The sequence below is a fragment of the Podarcis melisellensis genome (assembly GCF_964234715.1).
Source record: "Podarcis melisellensis genome assembly, chromosome: 4".
Taxonomy (NCBI): Eukaryota; Metazoa; Chordata; class Lepidosauria; order Squamata; family Lacertidae; genus Podarcis; species Podarcis melisellensis.
In genome coordinates, this window is record NC_138531.1 from 47,221,015 (window position 1) to 47,237,828 (window position 16,814).

Consider the following 16,814-nt stretch of genomic DNA (forward strand, 5'->3'; position numbering starts at 1 on the left):
GTCCTGCTGCGTGACACGAAAAGATGGCGCTGCCTCGTCTTCCCTCCCCCTCCAGCAGCCTCCTTCCCTCTCGGCTGCCACTTCCTTCCCAGCCGCCTCGCCGGGCCGTTTTAAAAGGCTTTCCCTCATTTTTTTATTTTTGCAGCCGGACACTAGTGGGTCTCTCTTCTGCCTTTCCTCCCTGGCTCAGTGTCCTTGTTCCCCGCTCCATTTGGCTTGTTAACTTTCCTTCTCTTCCCCCTCCCCCAGCCCGCTTTTAATGTCAAGCAGCTTGCCGCGTGGGGGAGGGGAGCAGGGGGAGCCGGTGGACAAAGCCCGAGAAGCGAGAAAGGAAAAGTTCCGCCGCGGCCTCCCTCCCACCCCCCTCCTCCGTTTCCTCCTCTCCTCCTCTGCCCCCCCCCCCAGCCACCAGGGCGGGGAGGCCAAAGAGCTCGGAGCGGGGGGGTGGGGGCTGCTCGAGACTCCCCGGGAGCAGGAAGGAAACCTCGCCAGAGAGTTTTGGCTGAGTTTCAGAGACACACACAAACAGAGAGAGAGAGACCCGAGCAGGAATCAAAGCCTTGCGGATTTGGGCTTCAAGCTGCTGCGAGCGCATGGAATAATGCGTCACATTGGATCTGGGAACAGGCCGTCGATAAAGTGCCCTCTCCATCAGGTCCACCCCTACCGTTTCCCATTATAACTGGGGACGGGGGAGGCAAAAGCCACCACACACTCTTCCGGTCATGGCAGCATTTTAGCTTCGCATCGAAGCCTCCCCCCCCCCCCCCGGATCTTGGTGTGGGCTTCAATCCAGGGGTTCTTCCCTGCTTAGCGGAGTTGCGGACTAGAGGCTGCCGTGAGCCTAAATGGCTCTGGTTCTCCCTGCCTGCCAGCTTTTATGCGTCTGTGCCTCCCACCCCCCACCCCTCTCTCCATCGTGCTCCTTTCTCCCCCTCTTCCCCCTTTCGGTTGTTTGATGTTGTTGTTCACTTCCTCCCCACCCATCACCTCTGCTGATGGATGGAAGGGGGTTGGGCTGCTGGAAGGGAAAAGAAAAGAGTTGATGCGCCAACGGCGCACTACAGATGTCACAGCCGTCGGAGAAGTTTAACTGCCTGGAAATTTGGTCACAAAAGGGAGAACGAACCAGCAGCCCTTTGAATCGGTTCCAGACTACCTTCCCCCCTCGCCCTGCTGCTCAAACCCCAGAAATCCCCCGCCCCCGTGTACACGCAACGCAGTCAGATTTGCCCTAAAGTGCTAAGAAAATTTTTTGTTTTGTTTTTGTGAAGACTGAAAATGAAATTCAGCGTGGCGGTCGCCTATTTTAAGGGGCTGATAATTGCACGTCGTGGTACTGGGATGCTGCTTAGAGAGGCGAAAAGGCCTCGCGTGCTCTCTCTTTACCAGCCCCAAATATGCGGACAAGTCAGCGGTGAGATCCCCACCCCACCCCCTCCAAATTGTCGCATAAACATAATACATGAGATTGTAAATCTACTGGTTTACAGAGGGTGTGTGTGTGTGTGTAAATTAAACGTTGCCAGAGCTTTGCCTTGTCTGCCAGCGCTTCGTAGCAGTCTTGTTTTAAAGAAGAGCAAATATTTTCCTTTTGGAATAGAAAATGCAAAATTAGGAAAAGACTGCCACCCAGAACCACATCCCAGTTAATTAGAAATCGATAAATCGTAGCAAGAATGTCTATAGTAACGGGGGTGGGGCGCGCGGTTTGCATACACTGTTTTCAGTGAGATTTACGTACTTCTAGGTAGTGTGTTTTGGATCCAAGCCGGTGGTGCAGTTTTGTTCCAGGCAAGTGCCCATCGTCTCTAAAGGCAAACTGATTTCTTAATTGTTTTTGCTGCTTGGTCTGATTGCCAGTTAAATGGAGTATCCATCGTTGTGATTGTGCGTACAAAAGTGGAAGGGGCCAGATTTGGTTGTTTGCGACTGACAAGGTCAGGAAAATTCTGACCTCTGATCAGATGCGCTCGAGAGGCGCATGAGTGACGTCCGCCAGCATGTTAACATTTAGCAGTGAGTGGAGCAAGTCTTCCATTTGTGCTGAAGAAATGGGGCAGGGGGCTTTCAGGAGCTCTATGCTTCTTCATTTCGAGACGATTGATTTTTGCTGCCAAGGCACCCGGGTCGCAAACGCGGTTGCTCTTTCACCTCCAGACACACGTAATGAGAACCGTGTTAGTCGAATCCCGCCACCCGCTCAGAATGCAAATGTAATTTTAGCCTGATTTCCAAACAGAAATTATCTCGAGAAGCCTCAGGGGCTGCGGTCCTCAAGTACGTTGTTTGGCAAGAAGAAAGGCGGACCAGGAAATATCGTATTTCCTATTGTTATTTTGAAGTAGTTATCTGATTCCTAGCAGTTTGCAAAGGGGGTTCTGTGCATTAAACTCTTGGGATGACGCGGGAATTCCGTCTTGTCTCGAGAGAAATAACGTTTGTCCTTCATATTCTCATTTGTTTTTTCTTTTCTCTTTATGTTTGCTTGATCGTGGTCAAATTTGAGGAGCGAATTCAGCTTTGCATGGTGATTTGATAGTGGGAATGCGGAGAAGCATCTTTCTTGTACCTGTTATCTCGCTCCGGATTGAATATTAACAGACATCAGCCTCCTGCGGTCGGTCCCGAGGCCTTGCCTTCTAGACCTTTGTCTGCTTTTCTAAAGGCAAGCAGGCACCAGGCACTTTCCTCTTTAAATGCACTGGGGCTAATCGGATTACAGTGGGGCCGACGGGGAGGAGGAGGAGCGGGAGAGCCAATTCTGACTATTTAGAAAGCGGGTGCAGGGGTCCCCAAGGCCGCAGCACCTACCTACGCTGGCCCGTGGTTTGGCCGAAGGTGTTGACTTCTTTCTCCAGCGGCGTTTGGTTTGACTTCCTAACCCAGGAGGGTTAAAGGACTTCCACCACGTGCTAATTAAATCGCAAGTTCTTGCTGGCACCCTTGCAGCCGAAACGCATTCACTGGGAAGCCCGATCCACCACTCTGCTAGATGAAAGTCCTGAAACCTAAGACGCCAGAAGCATCGGGTGGCAAACCCTTTTGTGTGGAAGTAACTCTTATTCATTTCAGTGGAATGTAAGGATTAGGGGGAAATACTTTTTTTTAATTGAAATGAATGACACTTCCAAATAAATGCGGCGTAGGCTCTTTCTGCACTCCAGCAGCGATCTGTCGAAGTTCTCGGACTTAAATGGCTTGTGGATCGTTGGGAGGCAGTAACAGATGAGCAATGTCAAATAAATACCAAGTGGAGCTGTAAAGTAGAAGTTTGGAAGCTCCTTCCCAGGGCCAATTAATCTTACTGATGGGGGCGGCGGGGGGGGGGGGGTAGAGAGCACGTACCCGAGATCCCTTCAGGACTGAATTTGAAGCAGTGCTTAAAAACGCCAGCACGTGTTTTCAATATTTGGGCTCAGATCTGGTGCGTATGAGCTGGAGACAGATGTTTTCTTCCTTTTAGTCTTCTGAGGTCTGGAAGCAGGGCGATAGAATCTTCTTTCTTCGCCGGTGCGCACTCGTTTCTCTCCCACCCCGTCTGAGCGTTGTGCCAGTGCAGACAGGTTTTTCAGGTTTTAGCTGTGCTTTGTCAAAAAACCTGCAAAGCCTGTTTGACCGGTGACGATGGTGCGTTCGCCACGGAAGGGTGGGGGTGGGCTCTTTGGTGCTCCCTTGGGCTCTTTTAAATGAAACCATAGCCTCGCTCCAGGCTAATGGAGAAAGCTGCTTTTATTCCGTCCTGCTTTAACCACAAATCCTCTCCCTACTCCCTATGCAAAGCACACCCGGGACTGGGCACGAAGGCTTCTAGATCAGAGGCTGCGGCTCTCAAGAAGGACGGAACCCCAACACCTTACTTCGTGGTAAACAAGAAGGGCCGTTCTAATGGACTAGTTATCCCCACGATTAGGACGTCAAACGGAGGCTTCCCTGCTCATTTTTTCCCTTCAACATATGTTTAGCAGCGGTGTGTGACTCCCAACGGCCTGTGCGATTTGAGGAAGGGACGCGAGGGGTGGTGGGAGAAGCAAGTATTCTGAATTAATTAATCCGGGGCGGAAAGGGCGCGATCCCCTCTGCACCCTCGCCGAGTCGGCATGGTTGCCAAGTGCAGAGGAGCCCCCAGCTCCCAAGCTTCTGGGCAGGCTGGTGAAAATAAGAGCCCCCGGGCCAGCTCTGCCTAGTAAACAGCGAGCGCGTTTGTGCAGGCGCGCCGAGTAAACAGTGCCTGGCAAACAGACCACCGGCTTGGCTGGGGCTGAAGCAGAAACCTTCCACTTCTCAGCACTTAGCAACCGAGCCAAGCGTTGCTCGCCCGCTCTTTCCCGGAGCCAGGCAGGCAGGCAGGCTCGATTTGATTTACTTTCTGGTTACGACGCAGAGATTTCGCCTGGCAGTTCAAGGGCAGGACAGGAATCGTGGAAGCGGAGTCTTGTGAACGGAAATCTCTCATTTACAAGGTTCTGCTCCGCCACCGAAAGCCACCCTCGAGCACATTTGTTCCGCACGCAGCTCCCTTTTATCTTCTCCACTCGCTCCTTCTTCCCACGTCTCGCACGGAGGGGGGAGGGAGGGAGCCGGTGGGGAACCGCAGCGCAAATGCTACAGGAGCGAGCGAGAGAGCTCTGCTTGGCCTCTCGTTTAGGCCCAGGGCAGGCGGAATGTAAATAGGAAAGCGAGCTCCGGCTCCACGCGTAGACTAGGTTCTCCAAGGCCAGACAAACACAGCAGGGGCACGTGATCAGGCTGCCCTACGAGCCTGTAAAGGCAGCAGAAGATGAGAGCCAAGGATCTCCCCGCCACTTGGTGGGCTTAGAGGAAGGTGAGGGATGAGCAGGAGGACATGCGTCTGATCAAGAGAGCCTGGCTGGCCTTGTGCAGACCCGAGAACTTGGCGCGCTAAATGAACACTTTTCGAGCCCCCCAGTCTGGCTGTTGGGTTGATGGGAATAGAAAATGGAGGCTTGGCATTATTGTGGTTTTCACTCAGAGGACTGCAGCGTCGTGTCAAAAACTTGTAATTAGGCCCTGCGCTCAAACAGAAGGATAAGGTATTGATCTTAAAAACAGGAGCAGGAAGGCTGAGATAAATGAAACATGTTTTTAGTCCTCTCCTTAGGCGAGAAGCCTTGGATGTCATGCCCCGTGGAAAGCCAGTGGGCCTTCACTGCCAGTGAAAAAGAAAACTGTAGAATGAACTCTCTATCAGAGATTAGGATATGAGGGTATGTTTTGCCTTGGCTTCCATATTTGGAGTTCTGAGATCCTCCAATCCTGCCCCCCTCCAAAAGGAAGTTTCAAAAAGCCCTCTAGCAGGGTTGTAAGGTAAAGGTAAAGGGAACCCTGACCATTAGGTCCAGTCGTGACCGACTCTGGGGTTGCAGCACTCATCTCGCTTTACTGGCCGAGGGAGTACAGGTTCCGGGTCATGTGGCCAGCATGACTAAGCCGCTTCTGGCGAAGCAGAGCAGCGCACGGAAACGCCGTTTACCTTCCCGCCGGAGCAGTACCTATTTATCTACTTGCACTCTGAGGTGCTTTCGAGCTGCTAGGTTGGCAGGAGAGCAGGGTTGTACCTGGTGCTTATTAGGTGGTGACTGCAGGTTGTTTTTTTTTAGTGTTCCTGGAGTATGAAACTGCTAGGTAGTGGTAGTTACTCAATACAGTAGTACCTCGGGTTACATATGCTTCAGGTTACATACGCTTCAGGTTACAGACTCCGCTAACCCAGAAACAGTACCTCTGGTTAAGAACTTTGCTTCAGGATGAGAACAGAAATCGTGCTCCAGTGGTGTGGCAGCAGCAGGAGGCCCCATTAGCTAAAGTGGTGCTTCAGGTTAAGAACAGTTTCAGGTTAAGAACGGACCTCCGGAAGGAATTAAGTACTTAACCCGAGGTACCACTGTAATGGCTATGGCTTTTCCTTTAAAAAGAGAGTGGGTTGAGTTTCGAAACCCTGACTGATTGCTTGCCCCTTTTGAATGGCCCCCAGTAATTCATTTTCATTCATAGGCTCCCATTGTCTTTTTCTCTGTCACATGCTTTGGGTGAGGAGACCTATCATTTCAAAGAGCAAGTTGAGAATAAAACACAAACTCAGTGCATATTAATTTCTTTGCATTTTTTTTTATTTTTAGCCTACAATTGTGCTCAGGGCCATGTTAGTAATTTTGGGTCTTGCTCAAAAAACCCATTTCCATTGGGAATCCTGCCACATAGTTATGAATACTTTGTACCATAGAGGAAAAGCAGGCTGTGTGAAATCACCTCCTAATTTTCCTTCTACAAACAAGTGCTAAAGCAATGGGGTCTTCTAAACAAGAGAGAGTTTTAAACTCTACATAACACTCAATAAGCTAACAGTTTATCCTCAAGTCTTGAAAAGTTTATTCTGCCATCATTAAAATAATGTGCCTAGACAGGGCATTATTTCCCCCTTTTCTTTTTAAAATGATGCTGTGTTTAGAGACACACACTGCCTAGTGAAGATCTACAATACAGATTCATACAAATATGTGAATATACCACATAACCCAGTTATAGGAAGTTTTAAATTATTTGCAATATCTTGGGAGGAAGCTGTACAAGTCATAGGTGTGCCAAACATGGTGTATGCACATGTCACATAATTAGAGCACTGTGCAATCTACAATAGTACCTAATGGACTATACAGAGGGAGAAAAGGAACCAATTTTGCCTGTCCACTAGCACCTCTGGCCTGTTCTCTGTCTAGGCTAGCCATATGACTTACCAAAATGGTCTTGACTTAAAGGTAAAGGTAAAGGTACCCACCCCTGCCCATACGGGCCAGTCGTGTCCGACTCTAGGGTTGTGCGCCCATCTCACTTAAGAGGCCGGGGGCCAGCGCTGTCCGGAGACACTTCCGGGTCACGTGGCCAGTGTGACGAAGCTGCTCTGGCGAGCCTGCACCAGCGCAGCACACGGAAACGCCGTTTCCGTTTTGGCTAAATCCTGCATGGCACCTTTCCATATGCAACCTTTTGATTCAGAAGAATGTGTGTGTGTATATAAAAGCATTCATTGGATGCCAAGATCCAAGTTTGGAGAATGCACTCTTTCGTGAGAGAACCCCAGCAGATATTTAAAATCACAAAATATGTAGCAAAGCAAAGCATGGAAATTTAGGCAGTTAGACCTTTTAAAAATGCCTTTCCAAGTGAGTTCCGAAATAGTCTCCTCTTCTGCCAAAATAGGAAAATACCATATGTTTAGTAAGTTAAAAATGGTTTCCTTACAAACTCTCTAAAGGTCAGGTTCATGTGCTTTTCCATACATCAGTATGCACAGTTTCACAGACAGTAAAACTTAGTTTAGTTCCCAAGTGGTGAAATGATTTATATACAAACTCAAGAGTGGCTTGTGAAAGCCATCCAATATGAGCTTGGACAACTAGCTCAGGCTTCCTCACACATTGAGCTTGTTAGGTAGACTGAGGGGAACAAATGCTTGAATACCTACTCCCTCCAAAGGTGAGCTGAGCCTGGCAGGACAGTTTGCTCTATGCTTTTAACCCTTTCATGCATTAATTAGACTTAAGCATGCTGGTTTTGTGACAATTCTCCTACATAATTGGGTCGAGGGGCTGATGGGAAATACAGTGTGCATGCATGCTAAAATATCATGGATTAAAACTTGCCTGTGTTCAGTTCATTGTCAGTTAACGACACCAGTTTCACCACAATTTTACCCATAGAGTAGAGGACATTCTGGAATTCTGCTTTTTGTCTTATTTGATCTGAAGCACACTTACTAGGAAGGAGTAAGCCCCAAGGGAAACCCCTAATATGTGTGTTTAGGATTGCATCCTTAAATAAAATAAACATTAGTGGTCCCATCATGTCCTTTACTCCATAGGGAAAGACTTTGACCAAACCGAAGGAATTGCCACTGAATTTAACCATAGTGGGGCTTATAAACAAAGGAAACAAAAGAACCATGCAGTATGGCCTTTTATCTCAAACCATTTGAACTACAAAAAATAGCATTACTGTTGCAAACCAGGTGAACTAGAACATAAAACTATCAGCTGAACTTGCAAGAATTTAATCATTCAGTGTAATGTGAGTGTGGTATGAGACAGCTACTGGAGGATAACCAGTTGTGCTGTCCCTAAATCACCACCTCAAATCAGTTACTTTGGAATATAGTATTGTTGAAATGAGAAGACCCAGAGTCAGCAACTTGCAGGTTCCCCCCCTCCCATACCTTCTGACATCAGGAAAGCTTGTATATTTGACCTAGAGGCTTTTCTTCTCCTGCAGCCCTGTTTATAGTTTAACTTTCCATCCAGTTCATTAACAAGAAAAAGAGCTGCTTTTTCAGGAAAGGCAGTGTTCCTAAGGACAGCAAAGTCCTTCCTTTCCCTTCTTGAAAATTCTCTACTTACAGGCAAGGCCATTCACTGCCTAATGACCAGAGTTTTTACCATAAGGCTGTGTGTGCTCCAGAGTTGGAAACCGCTAGCTAAGCGAGTCTATTTTTAATTCTTTTTGTCACAGGAGGCCTGGGTTATTTTTGTAACTACCACATCTCCAAATCCCCCCTCTCTGGCCTCCAAGAAGGTCTTGGAGCATGTCAGTAAATATACATCCTTACCCTAGATATTAAGATGGGCAGAAGTCCTAGATTTATGCCCAGCTTCTTAAGCAGCCTTGGCTTCTTAAGCTTTGAAATGCTGCAATTATGCAAATATTTGTGATGCTGTCCCCTTTGATCAAAACTTTCTCAAAATGATCCCTTTCCATTATGGAGCAGGAAAATGTATTTTGGCCATGTAAAGTGAGGTACAGGAGCCCCTTGATCCTTTTTTTTTAATAAAAAAAACCCAGAATCACACTAGTTTCTCATGCCATGCATTCCCACGTTCCCCATAGTTGAATGATAAAAAGGATTTCTACAAAAGGTGTCATTCTCCCCACTCTTCTTCAGGCCTCGGTTTTATCACAACTAATACGCAAAAAGTACAGGAGGTTTACAGTCTGCTTTTGTTTTCAGCTGAGGTTATCTAGTTGATATACCCCTCCAGGGGATGTATTGGGTGTTAGGGGAGGGGTAGTACCTTTGGTCCCCACCCAGCATTCAGCTTTCACCTGTGGCTCCTAGAAGCTGTAAGCATGGGACAGCAGCTACACCCAGGGACATGGCTTTGACTGGCTAAACCAGGTGAAGGTAGCCAATGGGTGTTAAATCCTTGGCAAGTTAGGGACTTTCCCTGCATGGAAAGACAGGCTCTGATTGAGAGGAGGAGAACAATAGTGGGTCCAAAGGTCAAGAAGGTGGTTTTTGCACATGCTGTAGAGGGAAGTGAGGGGCAGATGGGGCTCATCGACCTAGGAAAGTAGCTCATCCAGGAGAAGGAAAACTCTGCCCCTAAACCGCTGCTGCCTTGTGGGATATCCTCAAAGAACAGGCTAAGGAGAAAACCCTACACAAATCTAGAGTGGAGTCCCTAAAACGGTTGGATGGTGCCTTGTATGCCTCCTTCCACTGATGTCACTGAGACTAAACACGAGGCAAAATAGTTCTAGATAAATATGTGTCCATAAACATGTTCAGAAGGGCATTCTGCTGCCTGAGGACAGGGGCAGAGCTACCTGCCCTGGCACCTGGAGTGGCGTGGGGGCAGGGCTAGCCACCCGCACGGCGAGCGTAGGGGGTTGCTGCTAGCTGCCTGCGTGGTGAGTGTGTGGTGGGCTTTGGGATGGCACGGGGATGTAACCCGCCCTCACAGCTGACACCCCCCCACGCAGACCTGCCTTCCTCCACCAGTACCTGGGGAAAGACCAAGATGGCACCCCTCCCCATTCCACATATAGAAAGAAGAAAACCAAGCTGGAAATCAGATCTTATTTCAACACTGGGAACAGATAGCATCCACCACACGCATCTGTCCCCAACACCAATACTTGCATCTATTCCCCAACACCTCCCACCCACTCCCTGCCCATCCTCTAGTATCTGCTGCCTGAGGCCGCTGCCCCATTCTTCCTAATGGTAGTACTGGTCCTGAACATGATAACTCGGAAGGAAATGTCAGCTATGTTTTCATGACGCATCCAGCCATGCCTACCACAAGCTTGTATGCCTCCTTCTGGTAACTGCTGTAGCCAAGCTGGTGTCAAATGTATTTCTCTGCTTTCCTTTGGACTACATAAGGGAGACCGAGAGTGGGGTCTTGTTGTCTGGGCAGCCCAGGACCTTCATACACACTGCCTAAACTTGCACTCTGGGGAGGTTACTTTGGTGCTACTAATGCAGTAGTTTGACTTCCCCCTTGGAAGTGCAGTCCATTGCCTCTTGAGACAGACAGGTGCCAACAACAAGTGCATCACTAATAGATGTAATCCAATCCAATAAAGCTATTGATGATTTAACTAAATTTAGCAGGGCTATTGTCTAAATGTGCTGAAGAGTTATGTGACAGAACCAGACCACCTTAAGTCCAGCAAGTTTCTGCAGTAGCTTTAAAATGGATTGAATGCTGATTCAACTGGTTTGCTGATATTCTCTTATTCCTTTTCTGATTGACAAGGTAGGAAGCAGTCAGAGAAAATTTACTTCCAACTTTCTTCTCAGGCATACAGCCAGCCTCTTTATCTAGTCTTTAGACTTACAAGGAGTGTTGAGGCAGTTGCTAGGTGCCATTTGCAGTTGTGGTACTGCTTGCTGCAACCAAGCCTCAGCCTACTGGGATGATTTTACTAGATCCAGGAAAGTAGGCTGCTGTGTTGCATTTAGCAGGTGATGATAGGACACAGTGCCAAAAGCCCCTACAAGCCAACTTGGAAATGCCTGTGGAGCCTATCCAGAAGTTGTCTAGAAATCACAGTGCACATATTTATTCTAGGATCCAGCAAATAGCTAGGGCGAAAATGTGGCTGTTTCAAAGAGCAGCCCGAATTGGAGTGTGTGCATCAAGGAAGGTGGAAGGAAAGAAGTAAAGATAATATGGGGGTGGAGGAAGGCACCAGGGAAAGGATCTTATGAAATATAGGCTCATGAATATGAAAACATGCCAGAATTCTATGTAGGCCTTCAAGGTGCCACAGAGCTCTTTGTTTTTGTAACAATGGACTAACACATCTTCTGTTCTGCCTAACAATGCTACATGTGCGTCATACTTTAACCACAAAACACATTATATAGACTTGCTTTTTGGCTAAATGACAATTGGAAAGCTTTAAAGCCACCTCTCGCTAGCACTGTGTTACTTTTTGTTTTAAACTGACAATTGCTGGCCATTAAAGTTTTCTTTTAACTAGGCGTGGGTATGTTTGTACTGTATAGGTAGATGCATGGATTTAAAATTATTTCCGTCCTACCTGTTGGTGTAAAATGGCCTCAAGGTGACTTATAATAACAAAGTACAATAAAGCTAATATAGTATAATAAATGCAATTACACCAACCAAACACAGAAATCCAGTAGATAAAGGGTCATTAAGCGATCACATATAGCACTAAACACCCCAGATAACGGGCTGGACTTTACTTGGTGCCTAAAAGGTAAGAGTTGATGCTCATTGAATGTGGGTTCCATAACTTGAGTGTCACCTGATAAAAATCTTCTCCGTTATTCTCCCATTCAACTTCAGAAGGTGGGGAAATGATTTCTACGCATTATTTTGCTGGCTGGCAGGTTCAAATGCGAGAAGAAAAACTATTGTTATACCCCATCGCCACACCATTGACGACTTTGAAGGCCAAAACTAGAACTTTGAACTGAACTTGGAAATTAACTGGGAGACAGTGAATATATATTAACATACCATGTGCACTGTGCAGTTGGCTGTGACAGTAGAACTTTCTAGATGTGTTTCAGAGGCAGCATTACAATAATCTAGCCTGTATATTACTAGAGTTGACTAACTACGGTCCAATCATCTTGTCTCCAAAAGGTGTACGCTCAATCAAAGTTTGATTGAAGTTATGGATGCCAACAGCAATTGTACATTTCATTTGTTTTCAAACAAATCTTTTTCTGCTTGAGCCTTCTAGGTGAGATACAAATTTAAATAAATATTGAATTGGAGATAGAGAGCATGCTTGCTGTTTCTGTTACTTCCCAGGGAGAGGAAGGCAGAGCAATCTGGTGTTTACTGGTGGGAGACAAAACTGAAACACTCCCAGGGATGACACCACTTCTGGGGAAAACTAAGGAAAGGAAATATTAAAACCAAGCTGATGAAGAATGGTAGTATCTCACTATTATTGAGAAAGCACCCATACTGAGACCCTTTTCATTCAACAAAGAATCTTGTGACATGTTAAAGATTAACAGATTTATTGTGGCTTAAGCTGTTAGTTTTATTATTGTTAGTCTTATTGTGGCATGATCTATTTGTCTTTAAGGTGCCACAAGTCTCTCTTGATGTTTTTGCCGCAACAAACACAACTACCTTGCTAGACATCTTCATACATTCATTCATTATTTATTTTTATTCATTTGGGGTGCAATACTATACTGGTGTTATACTGGCTGAGAGGCTTTCAGATTTGTGAAGCTTCAGAAAAACAACAGCAGAATAGCTGAAACGGGGGGCAGTCTTTGGCTGAAATGCACAAGAAAGGAACACACTTGCACCAGATCCTATTCTCTCAATCCATGGCCATGCCCCCATTGGTGACAAAACTTCACTTTTCCATTGATCTCAGTAGGAGCGGCGCATGTAAAAATAGCTTCCCTTGCACTGATGACCACACTGCCCACACCTCAGTGACAGAACACAGGATATGGTATAACTCAACACCCCATCACAGGACACCACAATTGGTATATAAGCCCCACACAGTGAGACCATAACTCAACTATTAGGCATGTGACATGGGAATATACTTCTCTGGCCTTATGCCATACATGCTGAATGGGGGGATCTAATGGAAAGAATCTGGTTGTCCAGATTCTTGTGAGAACAGGATGCTAGACTAGATGGGCCTTTGGTCTGATCCAGCAGGCCTCTTCTTATTTTCTTATACCCCATGGTGCACCTGATTGCTTTCTGCTGCTGTGACTGAGTGGTAAGATTATCGTACTCCATATGTGGGCATTTGATTTCCTTGATCTGCAGAACAAGTGCAGATCTTTTTACAAATGCCTCATAATTTTTATTCTACACATGCAAGGAGCCAATCTTTCAGTGTGGTAGGACCTAGACTCTGGAATTCAAGGACCATTTGATATTAGGTGAGTGTCTTTGCTGTGTATTTTTGGCACCTGCAGAAAAAGAATTTTTTTAGGCGAGCCTACCCAGACATGTACACTTGACAAGCATTTTAATATGTAATTGTATTTTATCACAGATATTTTTAACACTGCTGATCTTACTTATATTATATATTTTTTATGGTCAGCTTGTTCTTAATGTTTGGTTTTTATCAGTATATTTAATGTATATTTTATATAAACCAATTTGAGCAGGTATGGGGATCTTAGTGGATCCAGGTGTGGCTGAACTACAGCTCCCATAAACCTTGACCATTGTCCATGCTTGCTGAGGCTGATGGAAGGTGTGGTTCAGTAACATCTGGAGGGCCAAAAGCTTTCCACTTCAGGCTTAGATGATTAACTGGTATACAAACCCCATTAAGTAGAAAAGCGGGGAGCTGCTCTATGGTATTTCCAGCATAAATTTGAGTCTGAGGTGTTCCCTCTTTTTTGCCCATAACATAATTCTCCCCTCCTCAGCATGGGAAATATGATTGGGAGTATTGAACTCCTATCTCCTGCTTCCCAACTGGTGTACCATGAACCACAGCAGGCTGTTGCTGTCAGTGTGTATCTACCCTTGTTGCATGTCCTGGTCTCTGCTTTCACCTGTTTGTTAAAAAAGACCTTTCCCTTCCCAGGTGGATCTTGAACCCTTATGCCAAGAAGGGTTGCATGTGTCTTTTTTCTCTGTGTGAGTTCCATTCAAGCCCCTTGCCCAGGGAGCTGTGTGAGTGCTGTGTTTTGTGACTTCTCTTAGGATATGCTGTGCTCCACTGTAGTAACAAATAACATAAGGGGTTCTAAAGCCCCTGACTTGGAGGAATGCCTGGGGACTGGCAGTAGAAAGCCCATTGCTAGCTGTGTCGTGGGGGCTGATAAAGTGGGGGTGCTGTGGCATCATCTCTTGCGTATACTGTGGTACCTCCGGTTACGAACTTAATTCATTCCAGAGGTCCATTCTTAACCCCAAACTGTTCTTAACATGAGGCATGCTTTCGCTAATGGGGCTTCCCGTTGCCACTACACCACCGGCACAAGACCTCCACTCACATCCCAGGGCAAAGTTCACAACATCTACTTCCAGGTTAGCGGAGCTTGTTACCCAAAGTGTTCGTAAGGAGGACGGTACATAACCCGAGGTTCCACTGTCATGTGGTATGTGTACTGCAGGTGTTTCCCATCTTCATGAGTTCATTGGTTGTCTTTGTATGTGGGTGGTTATATTTCCCAGTCCTGCATAATTTAGGTATAGAATAGATCTGTATGAGGTGTATATATTATCCTTACACTTAACCCCCCCCAAAAAAAACCTACCCAGAGTGACTAAGAAATAGATATCAATGGTTTCTATGTCACACATGTATGTTGTGTATGTATGTTGTGTGAACCTGGAAAATATATATTCTAGGTTTATACAACATACATGGTCAGTAGCTGCAAAGAAGGTAGTACAAGAAGGAATCTAGCACCTCTGGCATGAGTTTACTGTCTGCTGCATATCTCCTACAGTGAGAGGTATGACTGGAAACATTTAAGAGTATTTATCAGAAGCAGTAGGAATGATTTACAAGGCTCTGAGACCTAGCTGGGTTTTTTACCCATTTAATTTGCCTTAAACATCTGTAATGCATTGAAAACTTTCCCCTTTTACCCAGTCATGACAGAAGTGGTGTGCTTTAGCAATGAGTACCTGTGCTTAAATACCTGAACTTTATTTGCCCCAAAAGCTTCAGATTGTTTAAACTCTGTGTAGGATTGATTCTCATTGTTAAAGTGACCTGCCTATAAGATTACACTTGACACCATGTGACTGCTTGTTTGTGTCTATGTGGGAATACATTGTGGAAGGCTGTGGTCAAATACAGCTAGCAAGCATAGTGCATGAAGGGGACCACAGAATTGTATTGCTAGATAGACTCAGGTCATGCCGCCTTTCTTCTGGAAAGGAAGGAAGTGAAGCATTTCTACTTCCTCTCTCTCTCTCTCTCTCTCTCCATCATGTAACCAGTGAAAGAGGACATGTGTAAGCTTTCTCCTGAACTTACAGCACATGTTTGGAACTATATTCTGTTATTTTCTACCCAAGCGTATTTTGCCTGTATTATCCTTGCTGCTGCATGGAATCATGCAAGACTGAGACTGTGAATCTGTAAGTAAAGCTTTTTAAACGTACTTAACAATGTGTGGTCTGCTCATTGCAAGAGACGTGGAAAGAGGTCAGGTGCTGTGTGCATCTGAGTAGGATAAAAAGGTTTAACAACCCGTATTCCTGATGCTATACTGCTACTTAACTTTTGTGCATTAAACTTTGTGAGTTAAACTCTGCTACTGGGGCTCTCTCCCCGCTGGAGAGTGTGCAAAGCCCCATGTTTTGAATCCAGGAACCCAGCTATTTTCTTTGGTTGTTCACCTACACATGTGGGTCCACAGAGATTCATATATTAAATTCCCCCACATACATTTTTGAACAAAGTATTGTGGAAAGCAAAAAAGAAGATTGGGGGGGGGGTTACTTTCACTTCCAAAGATCAAATCTCATCTGATCTGATAAACTACAGTATGTCTAGAGAACTAATGTTTTCATGATGTTGCAAGACTTAGCACAGAGCAGCTGATAGAAAAGTTAACTGTTTATTGCAACTGACAATAGATGGTCCCAATAGTGTGATTCAGGGGACCTATTGCATGATCTGTGAATCCAGTGACCTATCAAGTGGTAGATGGGCAACAAAATTGCCTCTTAAAAATCTGAGGTGAGCTGGGGATATGATTCACCATCCACTTACAGTGGAAGATTAAAATGGCATGCATCCAAATACTCATTCCTTTGTGATTCAGACTATTAGCCACCAGTCAATTGCCATCTGGCACCTTGTCCTCCAAATTTACACAATCTGAAATTGGCCTTGGGGATACCCTGTGCTGGGTTGATCTTCTGCCAGTTTCCTGAAACAGGGAAAGTACTTTTGGAGAAATGTTTGCACCAGCACAAATCCCCCATGTTGTGTGTTGGCTGCTTCCTGGTGCACATCAATGTGCGGAATCTAAATGGGCAGACCATTGATTGGCTACAGCTTAAACTTTCTTTAGAGCTGTGTTATGATTGGCTTATTGCACAGCACATTTTTTCTTGCTTAAAGAGGTGCCATGCCAGGGAAGGAAGGAAGAGAGATGGCCATAGTCTTGCATGCTTATAAGATATTAAGATCCAGTGCCTAATGAGATCATTGGGAGGTTATCTACTGAGTTAAAACATTAATGTAAGAAATTATACAATGTACACATCTTATGACAAAGATAGCGAAGCCCAGAATTATGAGAGTTGTACTATTAAAAAGAAATATAAAGCAGTACATGCTACTTGTTTTGACAGGGGGGGGGTCATGTTTAGGTTTTCTTTCCACATGACTCTCTTGCACTCTCTTGTCATGTTGGGGTCATTACCTGATGAAGTTTGAACTAGTAGCAGCAATCTCCCTCTCTAAGGGTAGTGGACCCATTTACATTGCCCACTCTCAGAGGCTGATGGAACCTGAGGGGTTCCCAAATGCTTTGATGGATAAAGCTGATGATCCTGTTAGAG

General features: G+C 45.8%; 1 long non-coding RNA gene across 2 annotated transcripts in view; it reads left to right on the top strand.

The window, feature by feature from the left end:
• Window positions 1-16,814, top strand: part of LOC309368716 — a 53,959-nt gene that overhangs the window by 549 nt on the left and 36,596 nt on the right. The window lies entirely within an intron of this gene.